Here is a 16,980-nt window from a genome sequence, read left to right on the forward strand (position 1 = left end):
TTGGGGGCCTGTGCCGGCTGCCGGTGGTCTGTACAGGCCTCTCGGGGGCCTGTGCCGGCTGTCGGTGGTCTGTGCCGGCTGTCGGTGGTCTGTGCCGGCTGCCGGGGGCCTGTGCCGGCTGCCGGTGGTCTGTACGGGCCTCTCGGGTGCCGGTTCCGGCTGCCGGGGGCCTGTGCCGGCTGCCGGTGGTCTGTGCGGGCCTGCCGGGGGTCTTGTGTGTATGCAGGCATCGTCCGATGGGACTACAAGTCCCATCGGGCGATGCCTGCTACAATGACAGTGATTGACACATTAGCCAGTGATGGGACAGTAGTACTCCCCTCATCCGGCTAATGTGTAGAATGTAAAAAAAAAATACAAAAAAAACATACTACATACATACTACATATATACTACATTCATACAACATACTGTGAGAATCATGTGGGAATAGTGGATGAGGGCAGGTATATCTCGCCCAGATTCCTTTCCTATGTGGCCTAGTCTGGTCAGTATTGCACCTGCTTACTAATGGATAATGGGACTGGATATAAAAGGATGCAAGGTGGTTGTGTGAGTGTCTCAGCCTGGGAACACAGAGAGCCTGTCTGTGTGAGAGACACACACGTGAGTGAAAGCAGTGCCCACTGCAACTGTGGTTTGGCTGGACGGGAGAAGCCCGCCAGTTGGTAGTTAGGTTGTCCATTGTTTAGTTAGTGCCGGACAGGCAAGGATTTGTTTTATGTTTTATTTCCTTTTGCATTGCTTTCACTATTAATAAACCTGACCCAGGGTCAGTTACACCCGAATACCAGCTCTGCGCCTGAGATTCAAGCGGAACGCACGTGACCTTTGACCCCAGCCAAGCCGATCCCGGAGTGTTTTATCACATTGTGGTGGAGAATGCGGGCACCACGTTGCAAGCATGTGCATGGAGGACGTGGTGAAAGCGCTGGTACAGTCCACCGCCGTCCAGCAAGAAGCTAATCGGGTGATGATGGCCCAGCTGAAGGAGTTGGTAGACATGACAGCTACCGATCGTTCGCTTCTCCAGCAGGTGGCGCAGCGCCTGGCAAGCCTACAGGAGGTTAACCTGGAAGCCGAGTCGAGAGTGATTCACGTGAGTCGGTACTGGCAGAAGATGACGACCGAAGATGACGTCGAGGCATACCTGACCACGTTTGAACAGACGGCGGTGCGAGAAAAATGGCCGAAGGCACGATGGGCCGGCCTGATTGCCCCGTTTCTTTCCGGTGAGGCCCAAAAGGCATATTATGACTTGGAACCTGAAGCTGCGCAGGACTTTGACATATTGAAATCCGAGATCTTGGCCCGGCTGGGAGTGACGACCGCTGTCCGTGCACAGAGAGTGCATCAATGGACTTATCAGCCGGATAAACCACCGCGGTCACAGATGTTCGACCTGATCCACGTGACGAAGAAGTGGCTACAACCCGAGGTGCTGACAGCACCAGAGATAATCCAGAGAGTCATCATGGACAAGTACCTGAGAGCTCTACCGCCAGCCCTGAGGAAGTGGGTAAGCCATGGAAATCCTACGACGGCAGATCAACTGGTGGATCTGGTTGAACGTTACTCCGTGGCGGTAGGACTCCGGGACGACGCTACCCAACCTCGTTCTTCATCATCTCCACGTGGAACCGGTAAGACTGTTCCAGGGAGTAGGGGAGATGGAAAAATCCCTAAGACAGTGGGGGAGGAAAACGGGACTGCCCGCACTGCGAGGCCGAGAGTAACGAACTATGGTCTAAGCAAGGGGCCCGTTAGGTGTTTCCGCTGCCAAGAGATGGGACATATTGCTGCGAACTGTCCGGTCACTACTGAACCCATGCAGTGCGACGTCACAGACTCTAAAAACCGCATGTCTATGGTTGCACGGGTGGTGAGTGTGAATGCCGGTCAAAAGGATGTGGAAAAACACTTGTGTGATTTAATTGTTGATGGCAAAAATGTGGTGGCATTGTTAGACTCGGGAAGTGTGGTGACTCTGGTGAAGGCCAGTCTGGTGTCAGCCCCGACTGGACCATCAGACAAATTTTCTGTAACATGTGTGCATGGAGACACCTGTTCGTACCTCACCATGGTCATATGCATTACTACTTCCTATGGGTCTGTGCAACATAAAGTGGGACTCGTCCCGGCGTTATTGCATGATGTTATCCTGGGCCGGGATTTTCCCCACTTCTGGCAATTGTGGGAGAATCAGTTGATACCCCAGGGTAATAGTGTACATGATTCTTCTCCCAGGGCGCGTGTGGGTCCCGAACCCCTGGAAGAGGTCTCCCCGGAAGACTCTGGGGAAGAGTCTGCGGGAAATGACCTGCAGTTCCCGTTTTCAGTCATGGCGGGTGATACGGAGGAGACCGGGGAAGAGGAGGAGGCCGACAGCCGTCCACCTCCCCGTTTGCCAGATTTAGAAGTTCAGAAAGATGACTTCCAAAGCGAGCAAATAAAGGATCCTACCCTTTCTCAGGCTAGGACAAATGTAAAAGTGATAAATGGGGTACCCGTAGAACCTGGCTCTAGGCTGGCATATCCTTACATGGTTCTGGAGAATGATTTACTCTATCAGATAGAGAAAAAGGGGGGAAGATACGGTGCAACTATTAGTCGTGCCAAAACCCTACCGGCGGCAGGTGCTGGACCTGGCCCACGGACATATGATGGGAGGTCACCTGGGAGTCCAGAAAACCACAGAAAGGATATTACACTGTTTTGTTTGGCCAGGCATGCATCACGATATTCGTGTATATTGTGAGTCTTGTCCTGACTGCCAAGCCTCTGCACCTAAGCCCCGGTTCTGTAGCCCTTTGGTACCCCTACCTATTATTGAAGTCCCGTTTGAGAGGATTGGGATGGATTTAGTTGGGCCCCTTCCACGGTCTGCACGTGGACACCAACATATCCTGGTCATCTTGGATTATGCCACTCGTTACCCGGAGGCCATCCCTTTGCGTAACACGGCCACCAAGACGATTGCCAAGGAACTGGTGCATGTGTTTAGTCGGGTCGGTATACCAAAACAGATACTCACCGACCAGGGGACCCCCTTTATGTCCAGGATAATGAAGGAGCTCTGCCGATTGTTACAAATCGAACCGTTACGCACATCCGTGTATCACCCTCAAACAGACGGGTTGGTCGAACGGTTCAATAAAACTCTGAAGCAGATGTTGAGAAAGGTGATAGACAAGGATGGGAAGAACTGGGACTATTTACTTCCGTATTTGCTTTTTGCCATCAGGGAAGTACCCCAGTCTTCCACGGCATTCTCGCCTTTCGAGTTATTGTACGCCCAACGTCCTCGCGGACTGTTAGACGTTGCAAAAGAAACCTGGGAGGGTCAGGTCACTCCATTTAAAACAGTGATAGATCACGTCACACAAATGCAGGACCGTATTGCGGCTGTTATGCCTATCGTCAAAGAACACATGCTCAAGGAGCCCAAAAAAGAATCTATGATAGGAGCGCCAAGATCCGTACGTTTGCACCCGGAGATAGGGTGTTGATCCTGGTCCCCACGGTGGACAGTAAGTTCCTGGCAAAGTGGCAGGGCCCCTTTGAGATCAAGGAAAGAGTTGGTGAAGTAAACTACAAAGTATACCAGGCAGGTAAACGGAAACCTGAACAGATTTATCATGTAAATCTGATAAAGCCCTGGAAGGATCGGTCTGCCTTGTCAGCGGAGCTGGACCGTCTTGTCTGCTCGCATACCGTACCGGAGGTACGGGTTGCAGAGACCCTCTCGGAGCGGCAAAAGACTGAGGTCAGGCAGTTTCTACTTCACAACCAAAAGTTTTTCTCAGAAAAACCCGGGCAGACTATGCTAATGAAACATGACATCGTAACAGAACCTGGTGTCACAGTTCACATAAAGCCCTACCGAATCCCGGAAGCGCGCCGTGAAGCTGTTTCCCGAGAAGTGAAGGCAATGTTAGAGTTAGGAGTCATTGAGGAATCGCACAGTGCGTGGTCCAGCCCGATTGTGCTAATTCCTAAACCGGACGGCACCATCCGGTTCTGCAATGACTTCAGGAAACTGAATGCGGTCTCAAAATTTGATGCCTACCCCATGCCCCGGGTCGACGAGTTAATAGATTGGTTAGGAAAAGCCCGGTATATTACGACCCTAGACCTAACAAAGGGGTATTGGCAGATCCCTCTGGTGGAGGCTGCCAGAGAAAAGACAGCATTTGCTACACCGGAAGGTTTATTTCAGTATGTGTATATGCCGTTTGGACTGCACGGGGCACCGGCGACCTTCCAGAGACTGATGGATCGAGTCTTGAGGCCACATAGGCGGTACGCTTCGGCCTATTTGGATGACATTGTCATTTACAGCTTGGACTGGGAGACTCATCTCCAGAAAGTACAAGTTGTGATTGACGACCTGTGGGAGGCAGGTCTAACCGCAAACCCCAAGAAATGTCACATCGGGCTAGAAGAAGCCCGGTATTTGGTGTATGTAATTGGGAGGGTGTTGTTAAACCCTAGGTTGATAAGATTCAGGCGGTTCAGGACTGGCCACAACCTGTCAACAAGAAGCAGGTGCAAGCCTTCCTGGGGGTCGCCGGCTATTATCGCCGGTTCATACCCAATTTTGCAGCCATCGCTACCCCCCTGACGGATCTTACAAAAGGGAAAGACTCCGTCATGATTAAATGGAGTTTAGCGGCTGAAGAAGCCTTCCATAGCCTAAAACGGGCACTTTGCTCTCAGCCCGTACTGGTGACTCCGGACTTCCGCAGTGAGTTTGTGGTACAAACGGATGCCTCTGATACCGGTATCGGGGCTGTACTCTCACAAGTGAGGGACAGAGTGGAACACCCAGTCCTCTATCTCAGCAGGAAGCTGAATAAACACGAGCAAAGGTATGCAGTCGTAGAAAAAGAGTGCCTCGCCATTAAGTGGGCTCTAGAGGCCCTCAAATATTACCTGGTGGGCCGAAAGTTCAGGCTGATCACTGACCATGCCCCTCTCAAGTGGATGCACTTGAACAAGGAACGGAATAGCCGGGTGACCCGGTGGTTCCTTGCCCTGCAGGCCTACACTTTTACGGTGGAGCACCGCCCAGGGGTACAGATGGGGAATGCAGATGCCCTGTCCCGAGTGCACTGTTTGGCGGGTGTCATTGCTCGACCGGAGTGGTCTGAGCAGAGGGGGGGGATATGTGAGAATCATGTGGGAATAGTGGATGAGGGCAGGTATATCTCGCCCAGATTCCTTTCCTATGTGGCCTAGTCTGGTCAGTATCGCACCTGCTTACTAATGGATAATGGGAGTGGATATAAAAGGATGCAAGGTGGTTGTTTGAGTGTCTCAGCCTGGGAACACAGAGAGCCTGTCTGTGTGAGAGACACACACGTGAGTGAAAGCAGTGCCCACTGCAACTGTGGTTTGGCTGGACGGGAGAAGCCCGCCAGTTGGTAGTTAGGTTGTCCATTCTTTAGTTAGTGCCGGACAGGCAAGGATTTGTTTTATGTTTTATTTCTTTTTGCATTGCTTTCACTATTAATAAACCTGACCCAGGGTCAGTTACACCCGAATCCCAGCTCTGCGCCTGAGTTTCATGCGGAACGCACGTGACCTTTGACCCCAGCAAAGCCGATCCCGGAGTGTTTTATCACAATACATACATACTATATACATACTTCATATATACTACATTCATAAACCATACATATATACTACATACTACATGCATGCTACATTCATACAACATACAGTACATACTACATACATACTTCATATATACTACATTCATACACCATACATACATACTACATACTACATACATGCTACATATATACTACATTCATACAACATACATATATACTACAGACATGCTATATATATACTACATTCATACAACATACATACTACATACTACATACATGCTACATTCATGCAACATACATACAACATGCTACAGACATACAACATACTGCATACATACATACTGCATACAATACATTCATACAATGCATACATATAGACATACAGTACATATAACATAGAGTACATACTCACCATCACTTGTCACTTTGATCCCTGAAGCCAGTGTCATCTAGGAAAAAATATGAAAATAACAAACAAGCCATATACTCCCTGATCCGCAGAAATCCACGAGGGTCCCACGCCGATCTCCCGTGGAGAACAGCAGCATCAGCTGATGCGACCGCTCTCTACGGGGCTCCAGGAATCCAGTGACGGGAGATAGGTATCCTTCCGCACTGTATTCCTCCTCCACTGTAAAAAAATAGTCCCTGGTCTCACTTTATGGCAAAAGCTGTGTGGGAACTTTCACACACAGCAATGCCAAAAGTGAGACTAGGGACTATTTTTTTTACAGTGGCGGAGGAATACAGTGCGGAAGGATACCTATCTCCCGTCACTGGATTCCTGGAGCCCGGTAGAGAGCGGTCGCATCAGCTGATGCTGCTGTTCTCCACGAGAGATCGGCGTGGGACCCTTGTGGATTTCTGCGGATCAGGGAGTATATGGCTTGTTTGTTATTTTCATATTTTTTCCTAGATGACTCTGGCTTCGGGGATCAAAGTGACAAGTGATGGAGAGTATGTACTCTATGTTATATGTACTGTATGTCTGTATGTATGTATTGTATGAATGTATTGTATGCAGTATGTATGTAGTATGTATGCAGTATGTAGTATGTATGTATGTATGTTGTATGTCTGCAGCATGTTGTATGTATGTAGTATGTATGTATGCATGTAGCATATATGTAGTATGTGTCACACTCGTGCCTTGGCTGACTGGCGCGAGACGGGGGGTTGTGGCCCCACTGTGCCACAAACCAGACTACCCTGGAAGGGGCGTGACTACGACAGCTACCTCGGTCTTCACTGGAGCCTCTGATGGTGAGGTCAGGCTTGTGCGGCAGATAGCTGTCGGGTGCCACTCCAGGGTGGTGTCTGGCTGTGGCTGCTGATCCCACTCGGGGACAAGTCACTTAGACAGGTGTGACTAACAGGCAGGCTGAGACACTGGGCAATCAGGCACGGCTTGGTACAGTGGCAGGTAGGCACGGCTTGGAGACATGGCTTGGAGACACTGGGTGAGCGGGCACGGTTTGGAGACACAGGACAGGCGGGCACGGCTTGGAGACACAGGACAGGCGGGCACGGCTTGGAGACACATGACAGGCGGGCACGGCTTGGAGACACAGGACAGGCGGGCACGGCTTGGAGACACAGGACAGGCGGGCACGGCTTGGAGACACAGGACAGATTGGCATGTTATGAGAAGGGACAGGTAAAGACCTGTTCACACAGCAGGTGTAGGCAGGAAGGAGTGATGTATGTTGGAACAGGATATGGACCTGTTCACACAGGAGGTGTAGGCAGGAAGGAGTGGTGTATGTTGGAACAGGATTTGGACCTGTTCACACAGAAGGTGCAGGTACAGATATAGGCTGGAGTGTGGAGTAGGCAGAGCCGTGCAGGCAGAGCGGCTAGGGAGCAGTGCAGGCAGAGCGGCTAGGGAGCCGTGAAGGCAGAGCGGCTAGGGAGCCGTGCAGGCAGAGCGGCTAGGGAGCCGAGCAGGCAGAGTGGCTAGGGAGCCGAGCAGGCAGAGCGGCTAGGGAGTCGTGCAGGCAGAGCGGCTAAGGAGCCGTGCAGGCAGAGCGGCTAAGGATCCGTGCAGGCAGAGCGGCTAGGGAGCCGTGCAGGCAGAGCGGCTAGGGAGCTGTGCAGGCAGAGCGGCAGGGGAGCCATGCAGGCAGAGCGGCAGGGGAGCTGTGCAGGCAGAGCGGCAGGGGAGCTGTGCAGGCAGAGCGGCAGGGGAGCCAAGCAGGCAGAGCTGCAGGGGAGCCGAGCAGGCAGAGCTGCGGGAGAGCAGAGCCTCAGATAGGGAGGACACAAGGAAAGACACAGCAGAGAAGGGACCACAGACAAGGAGACTGACAGACAGAGGTAAGACTGAGTTCAGAGAGAGACACAAGGACCAGGATATTCTGCCTCCTGGCAGGCGGATAGAGAACAGACAAGGCACTGGGAACAAGACTCAACGGCCAGGATATTCTGCCTCCTGGCAGGTGGACAGAGAAATCCTAGGCAAGGTACCAAGACACAGGAATACACAGTAAGAGCCTTCAGAGAAGGCAAGACATAGGACAGGGCCTGGCTAGCTCAGCAGCAAGGAGCTAACTGAGTTTAGACATTGCTCAGGCAATGTTTCAGTGGCTGTGGCAGGGTTAAATAGTCCAGGGCTCTAGGTAATTGGTCGGGGACCCATTAGCCAGGTGCACCCTAACTGCATAAGAACCAGAGAGTTCAGGCGCCGCCCCCCTATACACACAGTCAGGAAACATGGAGAGCAAGCAGGAAAACAAGAGGCATAGCACATGGAGCTCAGGGCTGGTAACAGACAGAATTCGCAGCATGGCTTGAAGCAGAAAGTAAGTTGGTGTGTGGGGGATGGGAGGCCATGCAGTGATGCCAGCAGGGTTGTTACAGTACCCCCCCCTTTACGGCCCCTCTTCATCAAGCCTGCCAGAATGACCAGAAGATGGAGTACGGGAGCACACACAGTCCAGGCTGACAGGGCATCCTTCTGGTAAGATGAAGTAGGTGTGCCATCCGGAATCACCGAGTGCCAAGTTTCTTGGTGCTCAACAGCTTCCCACACAGAGGGTACAAAGACTTCTTCCTCCTGATTGTCTGAAAATAGGGACCTGGAAGCTTCAGACTTGATCACTACATCAGCCGGCCAGCTGGAAACTGAAGACACCTTCACTAAGTCCAATTTCAGTCCTTTATCAAAAGAAAATTTGACCTCCTCCAGGAGGGTGAGAAACGGAGATACGTAGGTCATTGTTCCAACCTCTTCATCCACCTGCCACATGGAAGCTGGAGGCATACATACAGGGAGCCATTTCGGCCTGTTACCCTGAAAAAACTGGACCACATCTTCCTGGTTAGAGGAGACTGAGACCGCCTCCCCCTCTTCAGAGGCATCCTCACACCTTGACTCGGTGACTAGCAAACCGGGCGAAGAAGACGACTTTGCTGACTGAATGCGACGCACGGGAACCAGACACCTCTTGTCACTTGGTTGTTTCAAGTGTGGTGCCTTGCTGGGTCTCCAAACATAAATGGGCATCAGGATCTCTGGTTCAGAATGACCCATGGGCATACCAGACAGCCAATGTAAGACGAACTTCTTCGTATACAAAGCTCCGACCTGGAGCTGTAGTTGTCCTTGCAGGACTTGACTGTTCTCAAAGAGGGCTCGGCCACCTTTAGACGATGCCCACGCCGGGTTCTGGAGCTGAAGAATGGAGATCACACACCTACTCTGTATGGCTGGTGGCTTGAACAAAGCTCCCAGAAGGCAACGAAACAGTCATAGGCTTTAATGGAGAGGGAGGACTCTCGCCAGGGGCAGCCTCTCCTACTGGCCCAAGGTTCAGGAGTATGGGCTTCACAGGGAAGAGGCCAGATTCGAGCTGCAACTTGGCCCGCTTCTTCTTTTTAGACCTCTTGGATCTTGCACGGGAGGTCGCATCGGCAGACTGAGGAACAGGTGATGGCTGGACAGTCATAGGTGGTTGAGATGATTCACCCACAGGTTCCTCTTGTCTCTGGAAGCTTGGAGGGGAAGACTCTTCAAGAGCAGCTGGACGAGGCATGTCGAACACTTTACGGAAGGCCACCAGGAAGGCCCCCAGGCTCATGACGACAGGGTCCCCTGCTTCCCAAAGGGGACAGATCCACATCAAGGCATCACCAGCTAGGTAGGACATGATGTATGCCACCTTGACCCGGTCAGAGGGGAAACAAGCTGCATTCTGCAGGATGTAGTGCAGGCATTTCTTCAGGAACCCTTGACACTCCTTAGGGTCCCCATAGAACCTAGGTGGGTCTGCTGGGTCGTGCTCTTCATAGGCCAGGAGCTGCTCATAGATGGCCTTGGAGACTATGAGTGGTTCAGAAGTCTCAACAATTGGAACCACACAAGGCGGAACAAACTCTTCCGGTGGCTCACACTGGCAAGGAGAGAGTTCATCATGCTCTGCGAGCGGAAGGACATGGGACTCAGCGGGGACCATGGCCTGAGCAAACGGTCACGCTCGCGCCTTGGCTGACTGGCGCGAGCCGGGGGGTTGTGGCCCCACTGTGCCACAAACCACACTACCCTGGAAGGGGCATGACTACGACAGCTACCTCGGTCTTCACTGGAGCCTCTGATGGTGAGGTCAGGCTTGTGCGGCAGATAGCTGTCGGGTGCCACTCCATGGTGGTGTCTGGCTGTGGCTGCTGATCCCACTCGGGGACAGTCACTTAGACAGATGTGACTAACAGGCAGGCTGAGACACTGGGCAAGCAGGCACGGCTTAGTACACTGGCAGGCAGGCACGGCTTGGAGACACGGCTTGGAGACACTGGGCGAGCGGGCACAGTTTGGAGACACAGGACAGGCGGGCACGGCTTGGAGACACAGGACAGACTGGCATGGTATGAGAAGGGACAGGTAAGGACCTGTTCACACAGGAGGTGTAGGCAGGAAGGAGTGGTGTATGTTGGAACAGGATTTGGACCTGTTCACACAGGAGGTGCAGGTACGGATATAGGCTGGAGTGTGGAGTAGGCAGAGCCGTGCAGGCAGAGCGGCTAGGGAGCCGTGCAGGCAGAGCGGCTAGGGAGCCGTGCAGGCAGAGCGGCTAGGGTGCCGTGCAGGCAGAGCGGCTAGGGAGCCGTGCAGGCAGAGCGGCTAGGGAGCCGAGCAGGCAGAGCGGCTAGGGAGCCGAGCAGGCAGAGCGGCTAGGGAGCCGTGCAGGCAGAGCGGCTAGGGAGCCGTGCAGGCAGAGCGGCTAGGGAGCCGTGCAGGCAGAGCGGCTAGGGAGCCGTGCAGGAAGAGCGGCTAGGGAGCAGTGCAGGCAGAGCGGCTAGGGAGCCGTGCAGGCAGAGCAGCTAGAGAGCCGTGCAGGCAGAGCTGCGAGAGAGCAGAGCTGCAAGGGAACAGAGCAGGCAGAGCAGCAAGAGAGCAGAGCCTCAGATAGGGAGGACACAAGGAAAGGCACAGCAGAGAAGGGACCACAGACAAGGAGACTGACAGACAGAGGTAAGACTGAGTTCAGGCAGAGACACAACGACCAGGATATTCTGCCTCCTGGCAGGCGGACAGAGAACAGACAAGGCACTGGGAACAAGACTCAAGGGCCAGGATATTCTGCCTCCTGGCAGGCGGACAGAGAAATGCTAGGCAAGGTACCAAGACACAGGTATACGCAGTAAGAGCCTTCAGAGAAGGCAAGACATAGGACAGGGCCTGGCTAGCTCAGCAGCAAGGCGCTTGCTGAGTTTAGACATTGCTCAGTCAATGTTTCAGTGGCTGTGGCAGGGTTAAATAGTCCAGGGCTCTAGGTAATTGGTCAGGGACCCATTAGCCAGGTGCACCCTGACTGCATAAGAACCAGAGAGTTCAGGCGCCGCCCCCCTATACACACAGTCAGGAAACATGGAGAGCAAGCAGGAAAACAAGAGGCATAGTACATGGAGCTCAGGGCTGGTAACAGACAGAATTCACAGCATGGCTTGAAGCAGAAAGTAAGTTCGTGCGTGGGGGATGGGAGGCCATGCAGTGATGCCAGCAGGGTTGTTACAGTATGTATGTAGTATGTATGTATGTTGTATGAATGTAGTATATATGTAGCATGTAGGTATGTTGTATGAATGTAGTATATATGTAGTATGTATGTAGTAAGTATGTATGCTGTATGAATGTAGTATATATGAAGCATGTATGTAGTATGTATGTATGTAGTATTTTTTTTTTTTTACATTCAACACATTAGCCGGATGATGGGACTACAACTGTCCCATCATTGGCTAATGTGTCAATCACTGTCATTGTAGCAGGCATCGCCCGATGGGACTTGTAGTCCCATCGGACAATGCCTGCACACACACAAGACCCCCGGCAGGCCCGCACAGACCACCGGCAGCCGGCACAGGCCACCAGCAGCCGGAACAGACCACCGACAGCCGGCACAGGCCCCCGAGAGGCCCGTACAGACCACCGGCAGCTGGCACAGGCCCCCGACGGCCAGTACAGACCCCCGAGAGGCCCGTACAGACCACTGGCAGCCGGCACAGGCCCCCGGCAGTCGGCACAGACCCCCGAGAGGCCCGCACAGACCACCGGCAGCCGGCACAGGCCCCCGACAGTCGGCACAGACCTCGCCCACACACACAGACACGCACAGTGTCCGCCCACGCACCGCCCACACTCTTCCCCGCTCCCGAACAGGATGTACAAGGCAAGAAAGGGTTTTTTTGAATTCCGATATTTCTGTCCCATTGACTTGAATGGGACTTCCGTGATCGGAATCGGCGATACCCGATTCTTTTTTCATATCAGCCGATCCAATCCGATATTTTTCAATATCGGGGGGTATCGCTCAACACTAGTCTCTATAGTTTCTTCTGTTAATAAATATTCCTGTTGAATACACCAAGAAAAGTGCCAAGTTTTTTGTCAGGATGGCAAGACAGGTGAGCGTTGAAGTGAGTATTACTATTTTTTCATATCATGTGTTTCTTATGCTCTGTAGTATGTAGAGACCCCATCTAATAATAGAATTTTCTAGTAAAATCGGCGTGATTTGGCAAATTCAAATTGTCAAATTTTCTCAAATCTAGTTGAGTTCTACTTTCAAATGCAATATGTTGGGACAATAAATTGAACCAGATTCCAATCCCAACACTCTCCTGATGTGAATTTTTCTTCCCTTCATTAGAAATCCATATCATATGGGTGCAGACTGCTGTACTACTCGCCCGACGATAGCATTACAATCCTCCGACTGGCCATCTGATCTCCTAACCTGAGCACGACAGCTGCATAGAATCCCATTCTGTCACGCTCAGGTCAGGAGAGTCGATGGCCAGTCCGAGGATTGCGATATGATGTGATTCTTGAGTGAGTAATACGCCCATCTCATTGCACTCTTTGCTTGAGAATAGAGTTTCATGCCCAGAAAAACTGATTAGCCCATTGAATAGAGCTAATTCTTCACTGGCAGTGGAAACTGCAAATCCATGCTTAAGATCTAAACGTTAACATTGAGGCTATGTACCCACGTATGCAGAAAATTCCTGACAGAAAACCGGACTCCTTCCCAGAAAACACGCGTTTTTTCCGCGATTTTTGCGTGATTTCTGTGCGTTTTTTATGCGTTTTTTTTCCTGAGCATCCACAGTCTCATAGAAAATAGTTAGAAATGCGGAGCTTTCCGCGAAATTAATGAGCATGCTGTGATTTTTACCGCGATGCTTTTTTTTCACTAAAAGTGCAGAATTCATTAAAATGAATGGGTTGCTTCTTTTAAGCTTTTTTTTAAGCGTTTTTACCAGTAAAAACGCTTAAAAAGCGTGAAATAAACGCTTACGTGGGTACACAGCCTCAATTTCTGCTGCTGAAAATGCACTTTGTGGGATCAAAACCTTCTTTTTTCCTTCATTTTTGGAGTGAGGAAATTAATTTGAATGCCTGAAAGAAACAAACACCTATACAAAACATAGAAATTTTTTCAAATATGCTATTTTGATGATCCTCAACTGGAAATAATTTTCTGCATTTGAACCTCCAACCTCATCACAGTTATGTTATTTTTTGCATTGAAACCAAGTATCATTTTATACAGAAAATACAGATGAAGAAGACTTTGAATAACATGAAATGTAATTATTAATGTTCTACATTATTGTTGAGTTTGAGAAACAAGGTCGGGGGAGAAATGGTACGGCCAGAAAGGTGAGTAGTAAAAGGATGCTAAGTATTTTTTAATTTTATTTTTTTTTTTACTTTTTGTTGGCTCTTCACGGCTCAGAAAAATGGCACCCATTAACCATTATTTTGCTGTACCTGCACAAAAGAAAATTAAAAATAAATTCATATGATTGTACTAGAGTTCAGTTACTCTTTCATGTTTTGCACAACCCTAATCAGAACAGATACAAGTGACTCCCAATACCCCTTCTATTAGAATACACTGTTTGAATAAATACCAGCTTCATGGAATGTCATTAATACAATACTGTTAGCTGTTTCATGGCAATTTATCAAATTTGTTAATGGATTAATTTCCTCACTCCTAATTATTATGTTTTAATATGTTCATCTTTTTAGCCTCATGGAAAACAAATAATCAATTTCGAAAAATGATCTCATATTGCCCACAGTCTCAATTAGGCTGGTGCCCCTCTTACCTGCACACAACATACACAAGAATAATGAAAGTCATCTAAACTTTAGTCTACTAAAATCTGACACCTATGATTAAGAACTTTATTTGAAATGTGTTGGCCAGTTTCTCAGTATCTTCTATTATGTTTTTAGCCATTGGAAATAAAGACGTTTTTAACCATTTTCCTTTTTGACTACTATTGTTTGTATATTGAATCTGCTGGCGTAGCATTAGTTCTTCAGCCTTTTCCCACACATGCGCAGAACAGCAGTTCAGAGAGAAGTGCGCCTGCACTGGAGTTAGAAGGACAACTATGCTGGATGACGTAGGATGCGTCATCCACACAAAGCAGAGAAGGAGGACGGTGCTGCAAGAAGAGAGGAGGCATCGTACCACGACAAGCAATGCCAATCAGTGAGTAAAATAAAAGGGTTTTTTTGCCTTATAGGGCGAATTGGAGTCACATGTACATCATTTTAGAATGCTGTTTCAAAGGGCTGAAAGGTGGTGGCCGTAAATTACAGAATTGTCATGATCCATGCTGGATCATGACAGATAAAAGCACATGTAACCTTTTTTCTTTCCTTAAGCTGTGTGCTTAAGTTTGGTTTTGCCCCCCATAGCCATTAGGATTATTACACAGTTGTGTTTTTTGTTCTAGTTTGCTCCTGGTGGTGGTGAGCGTCATTGCACTCTGGTTTCTCTAGTTTAGTGCATGTGATGTAAAGCAGGTGTGATTGCTGGCTCTTACCTATAAAAGAGTGTCAGGTGTTGCATTCACTGTTGGTGATAGTGTTCATTTCAACCATCCTTGGTGGAGGAAGGATCTAGAGAGGTCCTGGCAACTCAGCTAGAGTCCTGTTGTGGAAGAAGACAGAGGGGATTTCCTTGCAGCTCTGACAGAGCTTGGTGGCAGCTATTCAGAAGGAAAGCTGCATTCTGGTGGTGGACTCTGTTGCTGGGAGCAAGAGCAAAAGAGCAAAGCTAAGTGGTGTTTCCCTGTCTGTATTTTTCCCTGGTGTGTATTAGTACAGTGGTGGGGCCAGTGCCTGCATCACCCAGCTCCCTAACAAGGGATAGGAGTAGGGTGTGCTAGGGTGACAGGTATCCTGATCGCCGCCTGGTGCGGAACCGGCCTAGGGAACGTTAGGAGTGTGAGGGACACTGACTCAGGGGAGTGCAGGAGGTCTCCACATCCCCGCTCCCCATCGCAGGGCCCACCGTTGTAACCGTTTTCCCCTTCCCCCGTGTCTTGTTGTTTTAGTTACCAGCCTGCGGGCCGTGTCACACAGGACAGTTTCACGTGCTGTGTCTTGTTGTTTCAGTTACCGGCCTGCTGGTCGCGTCACACTGGACGGGTCCACATGACATTATCACCAACCATAACATTTTTCTCTGGTGAGCCATGGGCCAAGTGCAGACCGGTGAACAGTTGCTGCTGGTCCTCAGTGAGGTTAGTGAGGAGCTGAATGATGCGTTTCAGCAGCACCTGCAGCGGAATTATGGGTCTGAGGCCTATCCTCTGCCTCAACTAGAGGGTCCATATACGGCTTTGGCTAGGATGTGACATGGAGTCCCTGCTGGGGAGCAGGACTTGCTTATACAGGCGGACGTACCCAGGCAGGTGGGTGGAGTCGGTGTCCCCCATGGTGCTGCCTGGTGTTCCCCAAGGTGAAGGGGTACGTCCCTGTAGTGAGCAGACTAATGATTTAGTCCTTGGCACTGACACTGAAATTTCTGTACTATCAGAGTAGCCGTGCCCCCCTGGTCGTGTGGAGGAAGACGACCTGGGAGTGTATATTTCCTCCTCGCCCTCAGAAGGTACTATGTCAGCAGAGGTGATGGTTGGCGAGGTACCTGAGGGCATACCGGTGCTTGTTAACAGTGGAGCAGAAGTCAGTCTGGTGGATGCTCAGTTTGTCCAGACTCATGGTCTGAGTGGTAAGATGCTGGACAAACCCATAAGCGTCCAGGCCATTAACTCTATCCCACTGAGCCAGGGGGGGTTAAACCAAGTCGTCGAAGACATTGAGCTGCAAAGCAGACATCAGGATGTGTCCCAGCCATACTACGTCTTGGAGGGAAATCCAGCACCTATCGTTGTGGGCCCCCCTTGGTCTAAAAAACACAACCCGGTTTTAGATTGGCTCATTAGGGAAGTAGTCAGCTGGGAGCAGTCGTGTGAGGGCTGCTGCCTAGGGGCTACTGTCTCTGCTGTCTCTCTACAAATGTCCCCTTCCTCTCCAGTGGTAGCAGCTGAGGTGCTGCAGGAGAGTAGGGGCAAGGCTCAACCCTCACCATTAGCCAACCCTGTGTGGCATAGACCTCGTGGTGGAAGGGGTTGGAGCGTGGTGTTTCCCTTGGTGAATTGCGGGGGTGTGAGTGTGGTGACACAGGGGGACGCCTCTGTTGTCAATCCCAGAAAGAGTTCACCGAATTGTGACAAACGAATGTGTGGCAATAAACGTTCAGGTCCGGACCTGTGTGTGAACGAGCATGTATGGGTGGCCACCAAAAACATCCAGTGGAAGTGTGTTGCGGGGGTCTGGAATTCTCAGGTGATCGGGCCGTATCTGGTGTCGGCTGTCCAGGGCCCGGAGACTTACCAGCTAGAGTTACCCACATACCTGCCTATACACAAACACAACTAATTCCCCAGGTCGGCACTTCGGAGATATGTGGTGCATCCAGAACATACATTGCCAATACCAGCAGTGCTCGTTTGTCACCAACCTGACGTGCAGGTAGTTGCAGGGGTGAACTCTGGT

The sequence above is a fragment of the Dendrobates tinctorius genome, unplaced genomic scaffold, assembly GCF_039654945.1.
Source record: "Dendrobates tinctorius isolate UK_male_01 unplaced genomic scaffold, ASM3965494v1 ptg000245l, whole genome shotgun sequence".
Lineage (NCBI taxonomy): Eukaryota > Metazoa > Chordata > Amphibia > Anura > Dendrobatidae > Dendrobates > Dendrobates tinctorius.